Below are 23,335 nucleotides of genomic sequence, written 5' to 3' on the forward strand. Positions count from 1 at the left end.
TATATATATAAATTATGGAATAATTTATATAATATGGATTTAATTATTTATAGGTTAAATAATTAATAATGTTATGTTACATTTATTTATAATTGATTTTATATAAAATGTACATAATTAATATGCAAGTTTATAAAATGTGCATTTTAATTTATATGGAAGTTTATATATATTAATTTTATAAAATTTTAACTTATATAAAACTATTTTATTTAAACTAATATGGGAGTGGCATTGGAGTTGTAAGAAGGCATGCTAATGATTCCCTACACCTTTCCATACTTTCCCATTTCCATATACATGCACATTTAACTCTTTGTGGAGAGATACACTTGCAAAATACATCAAAAAAACTGCATAAACCTCTACTTTCTGCAGCTGAAAGCCGTGGGCTTTGAAGGGTAAGAAAGGGTTCTTATTTTGAATTTTACAAGCTCATTCAAGTGTTAAACAAAATCCTAACTAAAAGCAAGGGTGTTGGTGCATAAGTTTGGGGTATAACAACTTGAGGTTTCACACTTTTGGAGCTCCATTCATCTTCATCATCTTCATCATTTACTAGCAAGCTTGGAGTAGGTATAATCTCTTTACTTGCTTGTAGTTTGTAAGCATATTTCATAACTTGATCCTAATTGGGATTTTAACTTTAATTGGTTAAATATTAACAAGTTACCAAATGGTTATTTACATGCTTCCGCTTTGAATGATTCTTAAAAGGTTTTAAGTATTATGAAACTTGTTAAATCCCAACAATGGTATCTAGAGCCGAAGTTGTTGAAATATGCTTCGAGATGATTATTAAACTCACTATATATTTTGCATTTTATGTACATGCATGATTGTAAAATGTAAAAATTAAAGTGTTTGGGTGGGTTTATTGGTTGGCCGAATTCAAGGAGGTTCCAAATGGGTTTTGGAACTTGCCATTTGGTCAATTTTGTTGTATGTTAAAATTCACAATCAAGCCTTGACATTGTGTTTGAATGGTTGCATGTTTGGTTGATTTAATTCATTCATTTGGTATGTAATATTAATTCATTCATTTGGTTTGTAATATTATTATTTTGGTTATGTAATTTATTTTATATTTGGCATGTAAAATAGATTAGGTTGTATTTTCATTTTTTAGAGAAAAATGTATTAGGATATATTTTTTGTAAAAGATAAAGATGCAAGATGAAGAACACAAGAAGAAGCATTTGGATGCAAGATTAAGTGGGAGATTTAAAATCTCCTACTTTGTGTTATAACCCTTAACCCGTGGCATTTGTTTTCGGCTAAACAAATGTCTACCCAAATGGCTTGATTGTGAACTTATTTTTTTTTGCATGTGTGGTTGTTTTGTTGTTTGACTATAGATTGTATGTTTGGTTGCTACAAATTAATCACACAAGTTAACAACAAACAAACTAAAATTTAATTGGTTAAATTAGACGTTATTAAACAACATGCAAAATGACAATTTAAATGGTTAAATTAAAATGGCAAAAGGACATAATAATTGGTTATTAACACTCGTATAAAATGGTTTATATCAAATCATGTAATTGGCTTAATTATAAGACATGAAAATGGATTTTCATACAAACCATACACTAAATGCATGTTGGTGTATGGTGTAAAAGTTTTCTCAAACTAGAATTAATGAAAACTTAAAATCCCTTATTAACAAGGCAAACAAGTTAAACGCCATCCTTTTGTGTGACACTTGAAAATATTAGGGAACTCATAATGGGATAAAGGTCACCTAACCGTTACGAACAAACTAATATGATTAAGGTGAATTTCGCACACTTGTGGGATAAAGGTCACCTAACCACTTGTATGTTAAATTTACATGTTTACACAAATAGGACAACTTGATTTGGGAATCATGAACTTAGGGTCACCGAAGCATGAGGAACAAATAGGCGTTGATGGGATAAATATGCCATGCAAAAGGATTGCATGATCCCATAACTTAGAAGTTGCAAAAGGATTACAATTGTCATACAATGACTACCTAGCTAAATCAAATGACGGGATAAAGGTCACCTAACCGAAATTTGGTTTACCGTTGGATTCTAATATTTAATAAATATCAATTGGTTTTAAAGGGTATTGATTGTTAAATTAAAATTGATACTTAAATAACTTTGTTAAATTTTGTAGATGGCCGCCAATAACAACAACATTCCAAACGCACCAATAAACTTTAATAACCTATCGTTGAGGTCAATCCTCGAAAAAGAAAAACTCAACCATACGAACTTCATGGATTGGTTTCGCAATCTAAGAATTGTCCTCAAACTAGAGGATAGGGCGTATGTGTTGGAAGACTCCATTCCCGATCAACCGGACGAGGATGATACGGAAGGCATGGCCTATTAGGAGAAATATTGCACCGATTCGTTGCAAGTTTCTTGCCTCATGCTTGGGACTATGATACCCGAACTCCAAAAGGACTTCGAGCATCATAGTGCATATGACATGATCACACAGTTGAAGGAGATGTTCCTTCAACAAGCTCGTGTCGAGCGCTTTGAAACGGTCCGAGTGCTTCATGCATGTCGGATGGACGACACCCAATCCGTTTCATCTTATGTCCTTAAGTTGAAAAGCCTTATTGATCGAGCAAACCGTCTAAATTGCAACGTGTCTAATGAATTAGCCACGGACCTTATCCTTAACTCATTGTCAAAGAGGTTTGACACATTCGTGTTAAACTATAACATGAATGGTTGGGATAAAAGCATTGGCAAATTACATGCCATGCTTAAGACGGCAGAAGCAAGCATGGGTAAAAGGGCTTCACCCGTGTTTACGATCAATGAAGGCGGGTCCAAAAACCACAACACTTCTAAACCAAAGGCAGCTAAGAGGAAAGGACCCGCCTACCAAGGCAAGGGCAAGGGAAAGGGGAAGATGGTTACCCCAACCAACAACAACAAGAAGCAAAAGGTTGCCGGAAAGGCTAACCCCAAGGAAGATCCGTGCTTTGGTTGCGGTGAAATGGGTCACTGGAAACGCAACTGCCCAGTCTACCTTAAGGAGTTGAAGGAAAAGAGGGATGCAGGGCAAACCTCAGGTAATGTATATATGGTATACATTGAGCTTAGTATTACTTCTTCTAATACATGGGTATTAGGCACAGGATGTGGAACTCATATTTGCAATACTTTGCAGGGGTTCAAAAGAAGTGATCAAGATGCGGGAACAACAAGTCTCTTCATGGGAAATGGAGCAAGGGTGCAAGTGAAAGCTCAAGGAGACTTTGTTTTAAAGCTACCAAGTGGTTTGGAGCTTGTTTTGAAAAATGTTTTGTATGAACCCGATTTATCTCGAAACATTATTTCTGTATCCCGTTTGAAACAATATGGTTTTAATCTTAATTTCATTAATGATGATATCCATGTTTCTTTAGATAATGTGTTCTATTTTAAGGCTTCACCTTCGAATGGTATTTATGAATTTGTTCATGATGACACATCATACAGTAGCTCAATATACCATGCAAACACCAAGAAACTCAAAAGGGATTTGAGTGATTCCTACTTATGGCATTGTCGCCTTGGTCACATAAACAAGAATCGAATGCATACACTTCAAAAGAATGGCCTTTTGAAATCAAATGAACTAGACTCGTTTGATGTATGTGAATCTTTTTTACAAGGCAAAATGACTAAAGCACCTTTCAAAGGAACCTATGAAAGGGCTAAGGACTTATTGGGATTAATACATTCGAATGTATGTGGACCCTTTAAGCCCATAAATAGGAATGGTGAAAGATACTTCATTACTTTCATTGATGACTTCAGTCGTTTCGGATATGTCTACTTATTAAGACACAAGGACGAAACTTTTGAAGCATTCAAGGAATATCAAAACGAAGTACAAAATAAACTCAATAAGACAATCAAGGTACTTCGTACCGATAGAGGAGGTGAATACCTAAGTGATGCTTTCCAAGATCATCTTAAAAGTTGTGGGATTATCTCGCAACTTACTCCTCCTGGAACACCCCAACTTAATGGAGTTTCTGAAAGGAGGAACCGAACCCTAATGGATATGGTTCGATCTATGATGGCTAGAAGCTCGTTACCTCTATCATTTTGGGGTTATTGTCTATGCTCCGCGGCTCGTATTTTAAATATGGCCCCAACCAAGAAAGTGGAACGAACTCCTCATGAGATGTGGTTTGGAAAACCTCCATCTCTATCATACTTAAAGGTATGGGGATGTGAAGCTTATCCTAAGCGTTACGTCCCTAATAAGTTGAATGCTCGATCCATGAAGTGTATCTTCATAGGATATCCCAAGGATGACATGGGATATTATTTCTATGATCCTTTCGAACAGAATGTATTTGTTGCTCGGAAGGCGGAATTCCTTGAAACTAAGTTCCTAATGGAAGGTAATAGTGAAAGGAAGATAGATCTTGAAGAGGTCCAAGATCAAGTAGCTGATACACAATTGGTTAACACTAGCACTCAACATGAAAATGTTGAGAATGATCAAATGGATGATCAAAGTATACAAGACGTTCGCAAATCTGGTAGGATTAGTAATCCTCCTGAGAGATATGGGTTTCTCATGGATGATTGCTATGTGGTTGATTTAGATGAACCAACAAACTACCAAGATGCTTTATCAAGGATTGATAAAGATAAATGGCAGGAATCCATGAACGCTGAGATGCAATCCATGTATGACAACCAAGTTTGGGAACTAGTTGTACAACCTGCTAGCTCCAAGTTAGTTGATTGTAAATGGATTTTCAAGATGAAAACCGACATGCATGGAAACTTAAATACATATAAAGCCAGACTTGTAGCAAAAGGTTTCACTCAAACTCAAGGGGTTGACTATGATGAAACCTTTTCGCCTGTGGCAATGCTAAAGTCTATTAGGATATTATTTGCCATTGCTGCTCATTATGATTATGAAATTTGGTAAATGGATATCAAAACCACTTTCCTAAATGGATATCTTGAGGAAGATGTCTATATGGTTCAGCCTGAAGGTTTTGTCGATCCGAAACATCCTAACAAAGTATGTAAGTTAAAGAAATCAATCTACGGATTGAAACAAGCATCTAGAATGTGGAATCATCGTTTTAATGAGAAAGCCAAGAAATTTGGCTTCATTAAAAATGGTGATGGAGCTTATGTATACAAGAAAGCTAGTGGGAGCACTATCATGTTCCTTGTATTATATGTGGATGATATATTGTTATTTGGAAACGATATTCCGACAATGCAAGGTGTTAAGACTTGGCTGAAAAGCTGCTTCTCCATTAAGGATCTTGAAGAAGCACAATACATTTTGGGGATTAGGATCTACAGGGATAGATCCAAGAAATTGATAGGTTTGAATCAAAGTGCATACATTGAAAAGATCTTGAAAAGGTTCAAGACGGAGAACTCTAAGAAAGGTTTGGTACCTATTCAAAGAGGAACGCTCCTTAGTTCATCTCAGTGTCCCACCACAAAAGATGAACAGGAAAGAATGAAGAAAGTCCCATATGCGTCTGCTATTGGGTCAATCATGTATGCAATGATATGCACTAGACCGGATGTGTCATGCGCTCTTAGCCTGACAAGTAGATACCAGAATAACCCAGGAAACAGTCATTGGATTGCTGTTAAAATTATATTGAAATACCTTAGGAGGACTAAGGATATGTTTCTAATATATGGGTCTGGTGAGGAGGAGCTCGCTGTGAAAGGTTACGTGGATGCGAGTTTCCAAACTGATCGTGATGATTCTCGATCACAATCTGGTTATGTCTTCACATTAAATGGAGGTGCGGTCTCTTGGAAGAGTTCAAAACAGGATGTTGTTGCATTATCCACTACGGAGTCGGAGTACATTGCCGCCTCATTGGCAGCTCAGGAAGCTGCATGGATGAAGAAATTCATTGACGACTTAGGAGTAGTCCCTTCCATTCAGGACCCTCTTGAGATCTTTTGTGACAACGAGGGTGCGATTGCTCAAATCAAGGAACCTCGTGCTCACCAAAAGACCCGTCACATTGAGCAGAGATTCAACTACATAAGGGATGAAGTTGAAAAGGGAAAGATATGTATTCGCAAAGTTCACACAGATCTTAATATAGCGGATCCACTCACGAAGCTCTTACATGGTGCGAAACATCAAGGGCATGTTAGTGCATTAGGGCTTCGATATTCTAGTGATTGGTTGTGATCTGTTTTAAGTATTGTAACGGAACGAAATTGTTCAAACTCATTAATATAATTATAGCATTAATTTATTTTGAGTTATGTTCCTATTTTGCATATTTTATCCATGAATAAGTAATTATTCTAAATTCCGTAGTCGATCACATTTGTGGGAACAAGTGTGAGGTTTAGACTATTGTGAACTTGGATTAGTATACATTCACGGGATGAATGTGGGGCAAGGTTGCTACCAAGGTTCATAGATATTTGTGGGATACAAATATTGGAAGACCCGCCCTCAAAATTTACTAAATGGAACCTTTGTGGTTGATCACACGTAATCTTGAGTAAAGGCGAATATCATTGTATCCTCTGACCTGAGATACATATTGGGTTCGGATATTCACTAAGTATTCTGCCTTGACTCTTTCCTTCGCTATTCTGAAATATGGTAGTTCATAAGGAAGAGCTCAGGTGTAATACAAAGTATATATCTAGGACGTATGTAGTCAAGATGGAATTTGTCCCTCTTATTCGTTGAGAGTCGGATGTCTAAGGCCTGATAAAGTTAAATCTAGAAGAGAGTGATCACTCTGTGTCTCTTGGATTTAACATGACATCTAGGATGAAAGGATAAATGAAAGATTCACCTATTCATATTCGAGATGGGAACTCGAAAGGGATGATGTTATTGAATGGCACAAAGTCATAACATATTGGGGGTGATGGACGGTCGTTAGGTGGTATCCATCACTTGCATTAATTTCTTATGTTTCTCGTGCAAGTGGGAGATTGAAGGTATTTCGTATGCCCGAGAGACATATTAAATTAATGTGGCTAATGTGTTATGATCCAAGTCGGGTCATACCCAATAACAAGCTTACCGACACCTTATATGTATTTAATCTTAACGATTAGATCATTGATTAAATACGCGACACTTGAACATTAAGAAAAATGGTTTTCTGAAATACTACTTGATGTATATATATATATATATATATATATATATATATATATATATATATATATATATATATATATATATATATATATATATATAAATTATGGAATAATTTATATAATATGGATTTAATTATTTATAGGTTAAATAATTAATAATGTTATGTTACATTTATTTATAATTGATTTTATATAAAATGTACATAATTAATATGCAAGTTTATAAAATGTGCATTTTAATTTATATGGAAGTTTATATATATTAGTTTTATAAAAGTTTAACTTATATAAAACTATTTTATTTAAACTAATATGGGAGTGGCCTTGGAGTTGTAAGAAGGCATGCTAATGATTCCCTACACCTTGCCATACTTTCCCATTTCCATATACATGCACATTTGACTCTTTGTGGAGAGATACACTTACAAAATACATCAAAAAAACTGCATAAACCTCTACTTTCTGCAGCTGAAAGCCGTTGGCTTTGAAGGGTAAGAAAGGGTTCTTATTTTGAATTTTACAAGCTCATTCAAGTGTTAAACAAAATCCTAACTAAAAGCAAGGGTGTTGGTGCATAAGTTTGGGGTATAACAACTTGAGGTTTCACACTTTTGGAGCTCCATTCATCTTCATCATCTTCATCATTTACTAGCAAGCTTGGAGTAGGTATAATCTCTTTACTTGCTTGTAGTTTGTAAGCATATTTCATAACTTGATCCTAATTGGGATTTTAACTTTAATTGGTTAAATATTAACAAGTTACCAAATGGTTATTTACATTCTTCCGCTTTGAATGATTCTTAAAAGGTTTTAAGTATTATGAAACTTGTTAAATCCCAACATAAACTTATACTTTTTCTGTTAGATTTATAAACTTAAGTTCAATATGAAACCATAGCAACTTGAATCACTCAAAACGGATTTAAAACGAAGAAGTTATGGGTAAAACAAGATTGGATAATTTTTCTTGTTGTAGCTACGTGAAAATTGGTAACAAATCTATATTAATCATATCATAGCTAACTCATATTGTATTATACATGTATTCTAATATATTATGTAATCTTGGGATACCATAGACACGAATACAATGTTTTGACATATCATATCGACCCATCTATATATATATTTCGGAACAACCATAGACACTCTATATGCAGTAATGTTGGAGTTAGCTATGCAGGGTTGAGGTTGATTCCAAAATATTATATATACTTTGAGTTGTGATCTAGCCTGAGGCTTATATACACGAGGTTGTGGATTGATTCGAGATAATATATATTGCTTTATTTTCTGTACATCTAACTGTGGACAACTAGTTGTAGGTTACTAACGAGGACAACTGACTTAATTAACTTAAACAGTAAAAAGTATTAAAAATGTTGTAAATATATTTTGAACATACTTTGATATATATGTACATATTTGTTATAGGTTCGTGAATCGACCAGTGGCCAAGTCTTACTTCCCGACGAAGTAAAAATCTGTGAAAGTGAGTTATAGTCCCACTTTTAAAATATAATATTTTGGGATGAGAATACATGTAGTTTTATAAATGTTTTATAAAATACACACAAGTAAATGAAACTACATTCTATGGCTGGATTATTAAACCGAATATGCCCCTTTTTGGTCTGGTAATCTAAGAATTAGGAAACAGACACCCTAATTGACACGAATCCTAAAGATAGATCTATTGGGCCCAACGAGCCCCATCCAAAGTACCGGATGCTTTATTACTTAGAATTCATCATGTCCGAAGGGAGTCCCAGAATGATAGGGGATATTCTATATGCATCTTGTTAAGGTCGGTTACCAGGTGTTCACCATATAAATGATTTTTATCTCTATGTATAGGATGTATATTGAAATATGAAATCTTGTTGTCTATTATTACGATTTGATAAATATATAGGTTAAACCTATAACTCACCAACATTTTTGTTGACGTTTAAAGCATGTTTATTCTCAGGTGATTATTAAGAGCTTCCGTTGTTGCATGCTAAAATATGGACAAGATTTGGTGTCAGCATGCTTGTATAATATTGTTTAAAACTGCATTCGAGATTTACTTTGTTGTAACATATTAATATTGTAAACCAATATGTATTGGTAGTGTGTGAGTGTGATATTTTAGATTATCATTTCTGCATAATCTAGGTGGTGACTTTTTAACCTTGTCGATAAAATAAAGGTTATGGTTTGTTATAAAAATGAATGCAGTCTTTGAAAAACGTCTCATATAGAGGTCAAAACCTCGCAACGATATCAATTAATATGGAACGTTTATAATCAATATGAACGGGACATTTCAGTTGGTATCCGAGTGTTGGTCTTAGAGAACCAGAATTTTTGCATTAGTGTGTCTTACCGAGTTTGTTAGGATGCATTAATGAGTCTGAACTTCGACCGTGTTTTTCTTCAAAAACGATTGCTTAACATTTTTTGTTGGAAACTATATATTATTAACATGTAAATATTATGTGATATATTAATCTCTTAACGTGTTTGATATTGTGTGATAGATGTTGATGTGTGTAGCGGTGTATACGAAATAGTTATATTTTTACTACGAAATACGATACAATTTACACAAGTTTTATTTATTTATATAGATGGGATATACTTAAACCTTGCTACAACACTTATAGGCAGTGTACCTAATCGTAAAGTAGTGTAGTTTTTAGTAAGTCCGGTTCGTTCCACAGGGAGCTAGCTGAGTTTAACGCTATATTTTTAAAACTATATTTGTATAAATATAAATATAAATATAAGTAGTATTGTTATTATAAAGGGAGTTTTTACCGTTTAATGACCAGTTTGTCGATTTTAAAACTTAAGTCGCAGTTAAAACCTAATGTAAAATAAAAATAACTTAATTTAAAGCGTAAAGTAAATGACAATAATTAAAGTGCGATAAATTAAAAGTGCGATAAATAAAATGACAATAAATAAAAGTGTGATAATTAAAAAGTACGATAATTAAAAGTGCAATTAAATACAATGACAGTAAATAAAAATGCGATGAAATATGAAATAAAGGAATTATGCCTATTTAAACTTCCGTAATCATGATGTTTGACGTGTTGATTTTAATTTATTACCCGGGTTAATTGTCCTTTGTCCTGGATTATTTGATACCTATATGGTTTTTGTCCATAATAGTCCATCAGTCATAATTATAAAATGCTCGTCAAATTAACCTTATTCCCGAAGTCAAATATTCCAACTAATTAGGGATTCGAACTGTAACAAGGTTTTAATACTTTGTTAATAATTACACCAGGTTATCGACTGCGCGTAATCCAAGGTTTTAATACTTTGTTAACAATTACACCAATTATCCTTGTATGTAATCCACCCCTATTTTTTAATGAGATATGAATATTAATTTACCCACTTGATCAGAATGAATAATCAATTACCCAACCTGAATAATTAATTAAATGATCGTAAAAGATGTCGTATAAACGTCACTAAATAGGACATAAATAATCATTTTAATAATTATTAGATTAACTAACTTGAAGATAGGTTCGACAGGTTCCAATGAGTTGTTGCTCAATTAGACAATACCCCTTATCTATTACTAGTCATAGTCCCATGTCCACAAGTGTCGATCTTTTGTCCAAACCTTAATTATGGTACAAAATCTAATAACCCCGTCTTAATATTTTAGTCTAACATCACGATTACTTCGGCTCAAATAAGCATAATAATAACTTAGTTACGAGACATTAATTTAAAAAGGAAGAACATAGCTTACAGTGGTATTTAATCGCGTAGCGTTACACGAACAGAGTTTCGACATACAAACTTACAACATTCACTACCATAACCTTATTATTATTAATTTAAATTAAAATTATAATTAAAATATAAATATAAATATAAATTGAGAGATAAGAAAAAGAAAATAGAAAAAGATGTATATAAAATTCGCAGAAAACTGGCGAATTTATAGGATGTGGCCTGCTACAGTAACTCATGCGATCGAATAAGATTTTAGTGCAAATCTCATGCACTCGCATGGGCTCATGGACTCGCATGAGTTTTATGCCTATTTCCCATGCGATCGCATGGCCGTCAGATCCAGCTCACATATTTTTTGTTTGCTAGTTTGTCGACGTTATTTAATATAATATATAATATGTAAATAATTTATATAATTATTTAAATATTATATTATATTCTTGTGCATAGTTAACTTGTAATTTTAGCTCCGTTGCGTCGCGCGTTGATAGTTGGCTCAGGCCCCTGTTCCGGATTTTCGAACGTCCTTGCGTACTATTTAATATCTTGTACTTTGCGTTTTGCGGCTTGTACTCGTATCAGTTTTGGATGTTTCTCATCAATAAATTGAACCACTTGAATTATATCTTGTACATTTGAGCTTTTTGGTCATTTGCGTCTTCAAATCGTTGTTTTCTTCTTTTGTCTTCGCACTTATTTATTTTAACGAATATATAAATAAAAATAGAACAATTACAACTAAAAGCATTACATATTGGAAGGATATTGTGCCTAAATATATGTTCATTTGGAGCACTATCAAATATCCCCACACTTGAGCGTTGTTTGTCCTCAAGCAATACAGAACTTAAAATAAAATTACACTTCACTCGAATCACTTTTTTTTTTATTCTCACACTTTATACATTAGTGATTTTGATACGGCGGTATGAACAATGATAGTAACGATGTGGTTTACAGTCCCACATGACTATAAAAATTTAGATCCTTTAAGGAAATTGGATCTTTATGAAAACATTTGATCTTTTGAAAATTCATTCTAGATTTTATCCTAGATAAGTTTTCCGGAATAATCCTTCACCGGTGTTTGCAAATTGTTTTTGTGGGTTTGGTAGGTTTCAGATTTGAAAATTTTAGCTCAAAACTTATGGTTTTGTGTCACCCACTTGCTAACCTTGTATTAGGAAAGCAACACATCCAGTATACTTGTTTCGTATATTACCTTTCGATAAACTACCGTCCGGTTGTAAAGGAAAGTGTTGAACAAGCAACTATTAAGGCAATATCCCGTGACATGCAGATAATTATGGTTAAAAACGTGTCGGATGCAATTACTATCCTTTGTAAGAGCAATAGTAAAGATCACCCTATAATTTTTCGGTCTGGTACAAGGTCCTGTCTTCGACCATGCTATGCAACCACCATTCTTACGGTTGACACCCGATTTGGTTCAGGTGACCTAATGAATTCCAGGTGAATTCCTAGGATTTTACGTTCAATGGTAATGAACGCATTGAAAATAGGTTTTCAGAAAACAAATCGGTTTGTAATTTTGATCAAAATATTTTCTCGTTCAAGCTTGAGTTTAGATATCATTTAATTCCATGAGTTTGTAATTCTCAATCTTTAAGGTCAATCTCAAGGATTGAGTAATATCAGGCTTAAAAGCTGATTTTTAATCTTTTAAGGAGATTATCCTTTCTGTGGGTCTGATTCATTAGTCATATCAAGCTAATTTGCATGGCGCCCTCCTCATTTTACGAGACAGATCCTCTCATGGTTAGGATAAGTCTGACCACTTGACGACCCTGTTTGATGCTGAGGTCCGTGGATTTCCTGCTGATTTTAGAGATGACTTTTCTAGATTTTTCGTCAACCTACAGCTGGTCTGGACGACAACTTCTTGACCTAAATCAAGAAGCGCGTGTCTTTTTCGGAAGACTTACTTCCTTTTATTGATGGAATTGATTCATCGTGTAGATCCATCTATTCTTTCAAAGGTATTCCAATAAATCGGGTAAAACTAATTAGTTTAGTCCAAAGCAAAAGTACCTGCAATAATCTTCTTCAAACATATGTGATATGTGTTTTAAATAACTTGGTAAATTCTTCTCACACTTAGCTTTTATTTATTTCTTTGCCTTTTTATTCTCCTCTATTCCATTTTAAATGAATTCTAACGTTTTGGGTTGTTTCTCCATTTATGTTCTCTCCGAGGTAACAATAATTTCGGCATTAACACCTAGTTTTATCGTTCATAAATATGTATAAACTTGATTTTGAATTCATTTAGTTGAAAATTTTTCAAATTTTCAAAAAATTTGGCAATTAAACTAAGTGTATACCCGAGAGAATTTATAACCCTTCCCTACACTTGAGATTATGCAATGCCCTCATATGCACAAAATCAGACTATAATTATAAATTCATGAGGGTGATTAGTGTAGAAAAGTGATTAAAAATACCGAGTTTGCAAACATATTGTTGTTATTTCACATTTGATATTTTGCGTCTTGTCGTCAAAATTAGTACCTTTTTCTGAACTTAATGACAGTCTTTGAAAGTGCGTTGTTTTACCCTGTTTTGTACATGACATAAAATACAAACATATATATACATATTTTTGAAGTTTGGTAAATAACCCCACGTTCAAAAATTTATAAAATCTAATATTTTTTTGGCATACTTTACATCAATAAAATTAAAAATAATGATAACAAAATTTGTCGCCCCGCCCTCGGGTAAAGCAATTTCGGTTCCATGACCTAGTCTTCAACTTACGATGAATTTTTAGAAATCATTTTTTAAACTTAATGAAATAAAGTAAATTTTATTTTTTAAATTCACACAAAACTTAAATTTAAAAATGTATATTAATTTAATACCAAACCTACAAAGCAAAAATTCAGAATGGGAGGAGAAAACTAGTTCTTTAGTGTCTGCTAGCGGAAAAAACCAACCGGATTCCATTCTCGGAACTACACGAGAACAGAACAACTAACTCTAGATAGTATTTTCTTTTTAGAACATTTGAATCTCCCCACACTTAGGTAGCTGTGGTGTCAAAATTGTGATTAACTTCATTGTCAATTTCTCTTGGACCATAGTCAACTTGCATATCTGTGACTTTTGCTTTAAGCCATTGGTCGGATTCTTGTGTAATATCCACAAATTCAACTAGTTTCGCCTTTTCTTTAGGCGATAGATTGGATACTAACCGGTTAGATAACTTAAAGTTCCCCTTGGTTCTAGCATCACGAATCCGTTTAATAAGTTTCTTCATTGAACTATTAATAACGGGGTCATTTAATTTTGTATCAACAACAGAGTTCTTTGTTATCAGGTCATCATTAGGTGTTACTTCATCTTCCCCACACTTAGGCATTTTATTATTATTAAGCACTACCGTTGGAGTTGGTAAAACAATATGATTCTTACCAATCGTTTTTGTTGGTTCAACAGTTTTGGTTGGTGGAGATTTAGACTTTCTACTCACAAAGGTGATCGATTTTTCACCATCACTAAGTGTCATTCTACCCTCTCTTACATCAAATAATGCCCTGGTGGACGCTAAGAATGGTCGACCTAAAATTAGAGGAATGTTTGGGTCCTCTTCTATGTCAATGACAATAAATTTAACTAGAAAGGTTAAATTACCTACTTGAATGGGTAGGTTGTCAGCAATTCCAACTGGGTACATAATGGTTTGATCAAAGAGTCGAACACGCATTTCCGTTGGACTTAACTCATCTGCTCCTAATCTCTTATATAATGAAAGAGGCATAACACTCACACTCACACCTAAATCTGCTAGTGCATCATACATGACACAATCACTAAGTAGACAAGGAACAATAAATTCACCCGGATCACCCACCATGGGTGGAACTTTTGGTGGTACTGTCTTCACCGGGTTTATCTTTACGATTTTTGTTTCTTGCACTTTCTTATTATTCTTCTCCTTCTTTCCAGAGGTATCACAAACTTTATTACCTATCACTTTCTCATACTCAACTCCTTTTCTTGGAAACGGGATGGGTGGTCTGTATGGTGCCACCACTGGCTTTACATATTCGGGTGGTGGTGGTGTTGTTGTAACTTCTTCATTGTTAAAAACCTTCCCATCTTCTGGAGCTGGTTTTTCAGAATTCGTTGAAACCATATTAACATTCTCATTCCGAGGATTTACTTTAGTATTACTCGGTAGCTTTCCTTGTTCCCTCTCACTCATCATGCTAGCAAGAGTACCTACGTGTTTTTCTAGATTCAAAATGGAAGTTTGTTGAGTTCTTAATGACTGATCAAACCTCTCATTTGTTTGGGTTTGAGATGTAATAAATTGTGTTTGACATTCCATTAGCTTTGCCATCATTTCTTCTAGATTTGGCTTTTTCTCTTCGGTTTATTGTGGTGGTTTATACAAGCTAGGTTTTTGTTGATTGAAAGTGTTGTTTTGAGTTGGTTGGTTATTTGGACCTTGTTGGTTGTACGAGTTATTGTTTGGCCCATTTGGATTGTAAAGAATGTTTTGATTTCGATTGAAATTCGGCCTTGGCGGTTGATAATTATTTTGATAATTATTTCCCGGCCTTTGGTTCATGTAGGAAACATTCTCACGTTGTTCCATCGTTTGCTCAATGTGACAATCTTTCATTAAGTGTGGTCCACCGCATTGCTCACAACTGATTCGTATTGCGTGAATATCTTTATTAATCTTTTACATTCATCTCTCGAAAGCATCTATTTTTGCGGAAACGGAATCAAAGTCATGGCTAGAATCGGCTCTAGCCGCTTTAGATGAACGAAAGATATCTTTTTCCTGATACCACTCATGTGAGTGAGAGGCTGTATTATCAATTATTTTGTGAGCTTCAGTTGCGGTTTTCTTCATAATGGAACCACGAGCTGCTATATCGATGTCTTTTCGTGTAGTAATGTCGCATCCTTGGTAGAATATTTGTACTATTTGATAAGTGTCTAAACCATGTTGCGGACATCCTCTTAACAACTTTCCAAATCTTGTCCACGCCTCATATAGAGTTTCATTTGGCTTTTGCGTGAACGTAACAATTTCTCCTTGAAGTTTCACGGCTTTAGATGCCGGAAAGAATTGTTTAAGAAATTTTTCAACTAAAACATCCCATGTATCAATAGCCCCTTCAGGTAACGATTCTAACCAATCTTTGGCTTCTCCCTTTAAAATCTAGGGAAATAACATGAGATAGATCTGTTCATCCTCAACTTCTCTGATCTTGAATAGAGTACAAATCCTATTAAAGGTTCGAAGATGTTCATTTGGATCTTCTTTTGACGTACCACTATATTGGCATTGATTAGTTACCATGTGTAGGATTTGTCCTTTAATTTCATAATCTGGCGCATTAATGTCTGGCTTAATAATGGCGTGTCCTTGGCCCGTACGTGTGGCTCTCATTCGGTCTTCCATACTTAGAGGTTCCAGATTTTCCATGATTGAATTTGTTGAATCTGAATCACTAGATGATTCTGACTTAATGGTTTCATCCTCGACAATTTCTGGATGAGTAATTTGTGGTTCAGGAGGAATGATTAGTGGTTCAGGATCTCTGAATTGTCCCTGAATATCCTCCGAATTCTCAATTGTGAGGTCGGGTTCAGAAAATGGATTATCGGAAATTTGAATTGGAGTACTTGGTCGAATAGATGACGATTCTAAAGAAAAATCAATGGCGACAATATTGGCTAGATGTCTTGATCTGGTTACAGGTGGTGAACGTATGAAAGGTGGTGAACGTTTTGCTCGGTGCATTCACAGAATATCCTATTAGTTATAAAAGATAAAAATTATATAAGTTATCAAATTAATAGACTTTTCTGATTTTGCCCACGTTTCGAATAGCCAATAGATGCAGCAGGTAGCCAGGACCCTTTAAATCGGAAGCCCACAACTCGCTACTAACAAATCCAACTATTACTACGAACCAGAAAATTTTGGATGTCTATCAATTTAACCGCTTAAAATAATTTTTTGTTTTGAAATTTTAGAGAAGAAGTAGAAAATTCTATGTCCTAAAAACTAGAGCGTCGAGAAATAAGAAAGAAAAAGAGCGCGTTGGAAAACGTCAAAAAATAAAAGGTCGAAAAATAAGCGTCGAAAAATAAAAATCGAAAAATAATAATAATAAAATGCAGCGTCGAAACTTAAAAGTCTAAAAACTAAAATTAAAACTTACGTCTAAAGGTTTTAAAGTTTAAAGGAATTCTAAATCCAAAACGGCAATAACTTAAAAGACACTAAAATCTATTTAATACTAAAGTGATAAGCGACGTCGTACAATTCTAAAGCGTCTAAATCTTAATCTAAAGAAAAAGTACTTAAGGGATTTTACGGCAAAGCCTAAAAATCTAGAAATAATAATAACTACGGCAAAATACTAGTCTTAAAACTAATTACGAATGAAAAATATACAATTTAAACGAATTATTAAAAAGATACAATTTATAAAAATATAAAAAATGATAAAATTATTTATTTTTATAAAAATATTATTTTTATATTATTATTTTATAAAAGTATTAATTTATATAATTAATAATAATTATTAAACTTAATAAAACTAATTAAAACTAAAAATAAAACTAAATTACTAATTAATATTTTAATAAAACCCTAAAAATTAAATAATAATAATAATAAATTTAAAACCCTAACTGCGTAATAAATGTCTCTGATTTGGCCTGTCAGAACAGCTCATGCGACCGCATGGGTTCTTGTCTTCTGGGTCATGCGATCGCATGGCCCAACAATTCCAAAATTCATTCGGGCTTCGAACAGCTTCGGCCCGTTTAATAATTTTATTAATTATTTTGATTTCAAATTTTTTTTTTTTTGTAAATGTTACACAATATTTATAAAAATTTAAAATAAACTTAAATAAAAGCACTTATTAATTTTTTTTATTATAAACTAAAAATAGAAAATTAATTTTTTTAAAATTATAAAAAATTTTAATTAACACTTTTATATATATATATATATATATATATATATATATATATATATATATATATAGTATTTTTTATTTTATTTTTTTATGTTTTTATATAGATACAAAATATTTTAACAAAATTAGAGATAAGAATTATAGCGTAAAAATATAGCGTTTCGCCGGGTCCCCGGCAGCGGCGCCAAAAATACTTGATGTGTGCAGCGGTGTATACGAAATAGTTATATTTTTACTACGAAATACGAAACAATTTACACAAGTTTTATTTATTTATATAGATGGGATATACTTAAACCTTTTCCACAACACTTATAGGCAGTGTACCTAATCGTAGAGTAGTGTAGTTTTTAGTAAGTCTGGTTCGTTCCACTGGGAGCTAGCTGAGTTTAACGCTATATTTTTAAAACTATATTTGTATAAATATAAATATAAATATAAGTAGTATTGTTATTATAAAAGGGGGTTTTTACCGTTTAATGACCGGTTTGTCGATTTTAAAACTTAAGTCGCAGTTAAAACCTAATGTAAAATAAAAATAACTTAATTTAAAGCGTAAAGTAAATGACAATAATTAAAGTGCGATAAATTAAAAGTGCGATAAATAAAATGACAATAAATAAAAGTGCGATAATTAAAAAGTACGATAATTAAAAGTGCAATTAAATATAATGACAGTAAATAAAAATGCGATGAAATATGAAATAAAGGAATTATGCTTATTTAAACTTCCGTAATCATGGTGTTTGACGTGTTGATTTTAATTTATTACCCGGGTTAATTGTCCTTTGTCCTGGATTATTTGATACCTATTTGGTTTTTGTTCATAATAGTCCATCGATCATAATTATAAAATTGTCGTCAAATTTACCTTATTCCCGAAGTCAAATATTCCAACTAATTAGGGATTCGAATTGTAACAAGGTTTTAATACTTTGTTAATAATTACACTAGGTTATACACTGCACGTAATCCAAGGTTTTAATACTTTGTTAATAATTACACCAATTATCCTTGTATGTAATCCACCCCTGTTTTAATGAGATATGAATATTAATTTACCCACTTGATCAGAATGAATAATCAATTACCCAACCTGAATAATTAATTAAATGATCGTAAAAGATGTCGTATAAACGTCACTAAATAGGACATACATAATCATTTTAATAATTATTAGATTAACTAATTTGAAGATAGGTTCGACAGGTTCCAATGAGTTGTCGCTCAATTAGACAATACCCCTTATCTATTAATAGTCATAGTCCAATGTCCATAAGTGTCGATCTTTTGTCCAAACCTTAATTATGGTACAAAATCTAATAACCCCGTATTAATATTTTAGTCCAACATCACGATTACTTCAGCTCAAATAAGCATAATAATAACTTAGTTACGAGACATTAATTTAAAAAGGAAGAACATAGCTTACAGTGGTATTTAATCGCGTAGCGTTACATGAACAGAGTTTCGACATACAAACTTACAACATTCACTACCATAATCTTATTATTATTAATTTAAATTAAAATTATAATTAAAATATAAATATAAATATAAATTGAGAGATAAGAAAAAGAAAATAGAAAAAGATGTATATAAAATTCGCAGAAAACTGGCGAATTTATAGGATGTGGCCTGCTACAGTAACTCATGCGGTTGCATGAGATTTTAGTGCAAATCTCATGCACTCGCATGGGCTCATGCACTCGCATGAGTTTTATGCATATTTCCCATGCGATCGCATGGCCGTCAGATCCAGCTCACATATTTTTTGTTTGCTAGTTTGTCGACGTTATTTAATATAATATATAATATATAAATAATTTATATAATTATTTAAATATTATATTATATTCTTGTGCATAGTTGACTTGTAATTTTAGCTCCGTTGCGTCGCGCGTTGATAGTTGGCTCAGGTCCCGGTTCCGGATTTTCGAACGTCCTTGCGTACTATTTAATATCTTGTACTTTGCGTTTTACGGCTTGTACTCTTATCATTTTTGGACGTTTCTCATCAATAAATTGAACCACTTGAATTATATCTTGTACATTTGAGCTTTTTGGTCATTTGCGTCTTCAAATCGTCGTTTTCTTCTTTTGTCTTCGCACTTATTTATTTAAACGAATATATAAATAAAAATAGAACAATTACAACTAAAAGCATTACATATTGGAAGGATATTGTGCCTAAATATATGTTCATTTGGAGCACTATCAGATGTCTACCTCTAGTAAAAATCCCATCGACTCACCTAATAATAATGAAGAGTCGAATATACTTTGGGAAGATTCACAAATTCCCGAAGAGGAACCGGAAGAGGGGGAACCGGAAGAGGAGGAACCGGAAGAGGAGGAACCGGAAGAGGAAGAACCGGAAGAAGAAGAGGTTCCGGAGGAAGAAATATTGATACCTACAGTAAATCGATTAAATAAAAGAAAATCCTCAACCAACGAACCCAAGTCAAAAATGGTCAATGGTGTTTCCGCCAAGGAACCAAAATATTGGGAAGATTACCAATTTTCCGATGAATCGGATCCCGATGAGGATTCCGATGATGTTATAGAAATTACCTCGACCCAATTTAATAAAGCAAAAGAAAATAATACGGGAAAAGGTATAAAAATAGAGAAACCTGATTCCAACCCCGATGAACTTTATATGTACCGACAACGTCCGTATTTCCTAAAATGTAACAATAACCCGGGAACATCTAAACCATCAGGTTTTTCTAAAACATTTTGGAAAACGACGGCTCGTATTAGAGGAACACCATATATCCCTAGAAAATTAGGAAAACGAACCAAGTCCAAAGAAGATGAAACCAGTGATTCGGATTAGAGGGTTGTAATCATGTTGTGTATTATATGTATTGTAGTGTACTTGTATTTTTATGTTCTATGTAAAAATTGTTTGTATTGTTTGTTAATTATCTTTTACGAATCTAATCCTTGTCTATTTTACAGTATAAAAACAAAATGGACGTTAAGGATAGACAGCCGAATATTTTAGAAGACCTACCAGAGGATATGATTGAAGAAATCTTATCTAGAGTCGGTCAGAATTCATTAGCACATTTAGTTATGGAGAAATTAACTTGTCAAACATTTGAAAGACTTTCCAGAAATGCCTTAGTTTATAAAAGGCTTTCCTTTGATAGGTGGGGTATATCACATTGGGGAGACCGTAAGTTACGCCGTGTTTTCTTTAAAGCGTTAAATGGAGGAAACCCAAATGTAATTTTACGCTACGGGTTAAGAACCTATTTTGACTCAACATATCCCAACATAGGATTTCGTGAGTTAGAAAGAGCTTCTAACATGCAAAAAAAAGAAGCATGTTATACTTACGGGTTAGTGATGTTCGCTTCTTACCAAAGTGAGAAAAAGAATTTCGGATTACAACTTTTAAATAAAACCTTCCCACAAGTGACGGATTCAGTAGTTGGGGTGAGAAACAAGGTTTTTAGATTATTACGGGGTTGTTGGACATTACGAAACCCTCGTTCGTTTGACGACATTACAACATGCTGCCTAGCCAATGGTCATAACGGTTACTTTTCAAAAGACCAAGGATGGGAAGTCGTCTTAGTAAAACCAGAATGCATGACTTATTTCTGGACTTATGAATTATTTGTCTTTATTTCTTTTGCTGAACGACTTACGTATTAACTAGAATTGCCTTTATAGCTGCCGAGTAGCAAAGTTATTATGTGCTATATTTCATCCTATATGTATAATAGCGTTATTATAAGTTTGTAAATATTGTATAAAATTTGAACGCGAAATATTATTATAATCAGTTTTTTCATATAGAATTATAGTAGTTGAATTGTATATTAGCTACTAAGTATGAACTTAACGGGTAGGTACTACCCGAATTAAAACTTTAAAACGCTAATATGAAGAAAAAGCTTTTATAAATGAGTTCATACTATGCTACGAAATACTATTGACTACTCTTAAAATTCTATATGATTAACTTAATTCTTTGGGTTATTTTTGAAGGAAATGGCACCGGCAACTCGTCAGAATTTGAACATGAGTGAGGAAGACTTCCGTGTTTTCCTTGCAGCAAACATAGCCGCAGTACAGGCTGCGATGCAAAATAACAATAACTCTGGATCTAGCAGTGGAACTAATTTCACAAGAAATCGTGTAGGATGCTCCTACAAAGAATTCACTGCCTGCAAACCTTTTGAATTTGATGGAACCTAAGGACCAATTGGATTGAAACGGTGGACCGAGAAGGTCGAATCGGTGTTTGCCATAAGTAAGTGTACTGAAGAGGACAAAGTTAAGTACGCTACGCATACCTTCACAGGTACTGCGTTAACGTGGTGGAACACCTATCTTGAATAGGTAGGACAAAATGCTGCTTACGCACTACCGTGGTCGGCATTCAAGCAATTGATGAACGATCAGTACCGTCCTAGAAACGAAGTCAATAAGCTCAAGGTAGAGCTTAGAGAGTTACGAACACAAGGGTTCAACATTACCACATATGAATGACGATTCACAGAGTTGTGCCTATTGTGTCCGGGCGCGTTCGAAGATGAAGAAGAGAAGATCGACGCGTTTGTAAAAGGGTTACCAGTAAGGATTCAAGAAGATGTGAGTTCACACGAGCCCGCTTCCATACAGAAGACAAGTCGAATGGCTCATAAACTCATAAATCAGGTTGAGGGGAGAATTAAAGAGCCGACGGCCGAAGAAGCCAACACGAAACAACTCAAGAGGAAGTGGGAGGAAAACGGTGAAAAGAGTCACCAGTACAACAACAATAACAATTAGAACCACAACCGCAACAACAATCGCAACAATAACCGTAATCCTAACAATAACTACAACAAACGTCCCAACAACAACAACTACTACAACAACCGTTTCAACAACAATAACAATCCCAACAACAACCTCAATAACAATAAACAACAGAAACAACCATGCTTCAGGTGTGCAGAGTACCATCCGAATGCGTTTTGCTCAAAAGTTTGCACCAAGTGTAAGAGAAGTGGTCATGGCGCGGCAAAATGTGAGGTTTACGGACCAAAGAACAACAAAAATAAAGAAACAAATAAGGTCGGAACAAATAATGCCGACGTAGTTTGTTATAAATGTGGAAAACCGGGCCACATTATTAGAAATTGCCCAAACCAAGGGAATACTAATGGGCAAGGCTGCGGAAGAGTTTTCAATATTAATGCGGCAGAAGCGCAGGAAGACCCGGAGCTTGTTACAGGTACATTTCTTATTGACGATAAATCTGCTTATGTTTTATTTGATTCGGGTGCGGATAGAAGCTATATGAGTAGAGATTTTTGTGCTAAATTAAGTTACCCATTGACGCCTTTGGATAGTAAATTTTTACTCGATTTAGCAAACGGTAAATTAATTTCAGCAGATAATATATGTCAGGATAGAGAAATTAAACTGGGGGATGAAACGTTTAAAATTGATTTAATACCAGTATAG

The sequence above is a fragment of the Rutidosis leptorrhynchoides genome, chromosome 1 (assembly GCF_046630445.1).
Source record: "Rutidosis leptorrhynchoides isolate AG116_Rl617_1_P2 chromosome 1, CSIRO_AGI_Rlap_v1, whole genome shotgun sequence".
Lineage (NCBI taxonomy): Eukaryota > Viridiplantae > Streptophyta > Magnoliopsida > Asterales > Asteraceae > Rutidosis > Rutidosis leptorrhynchoides.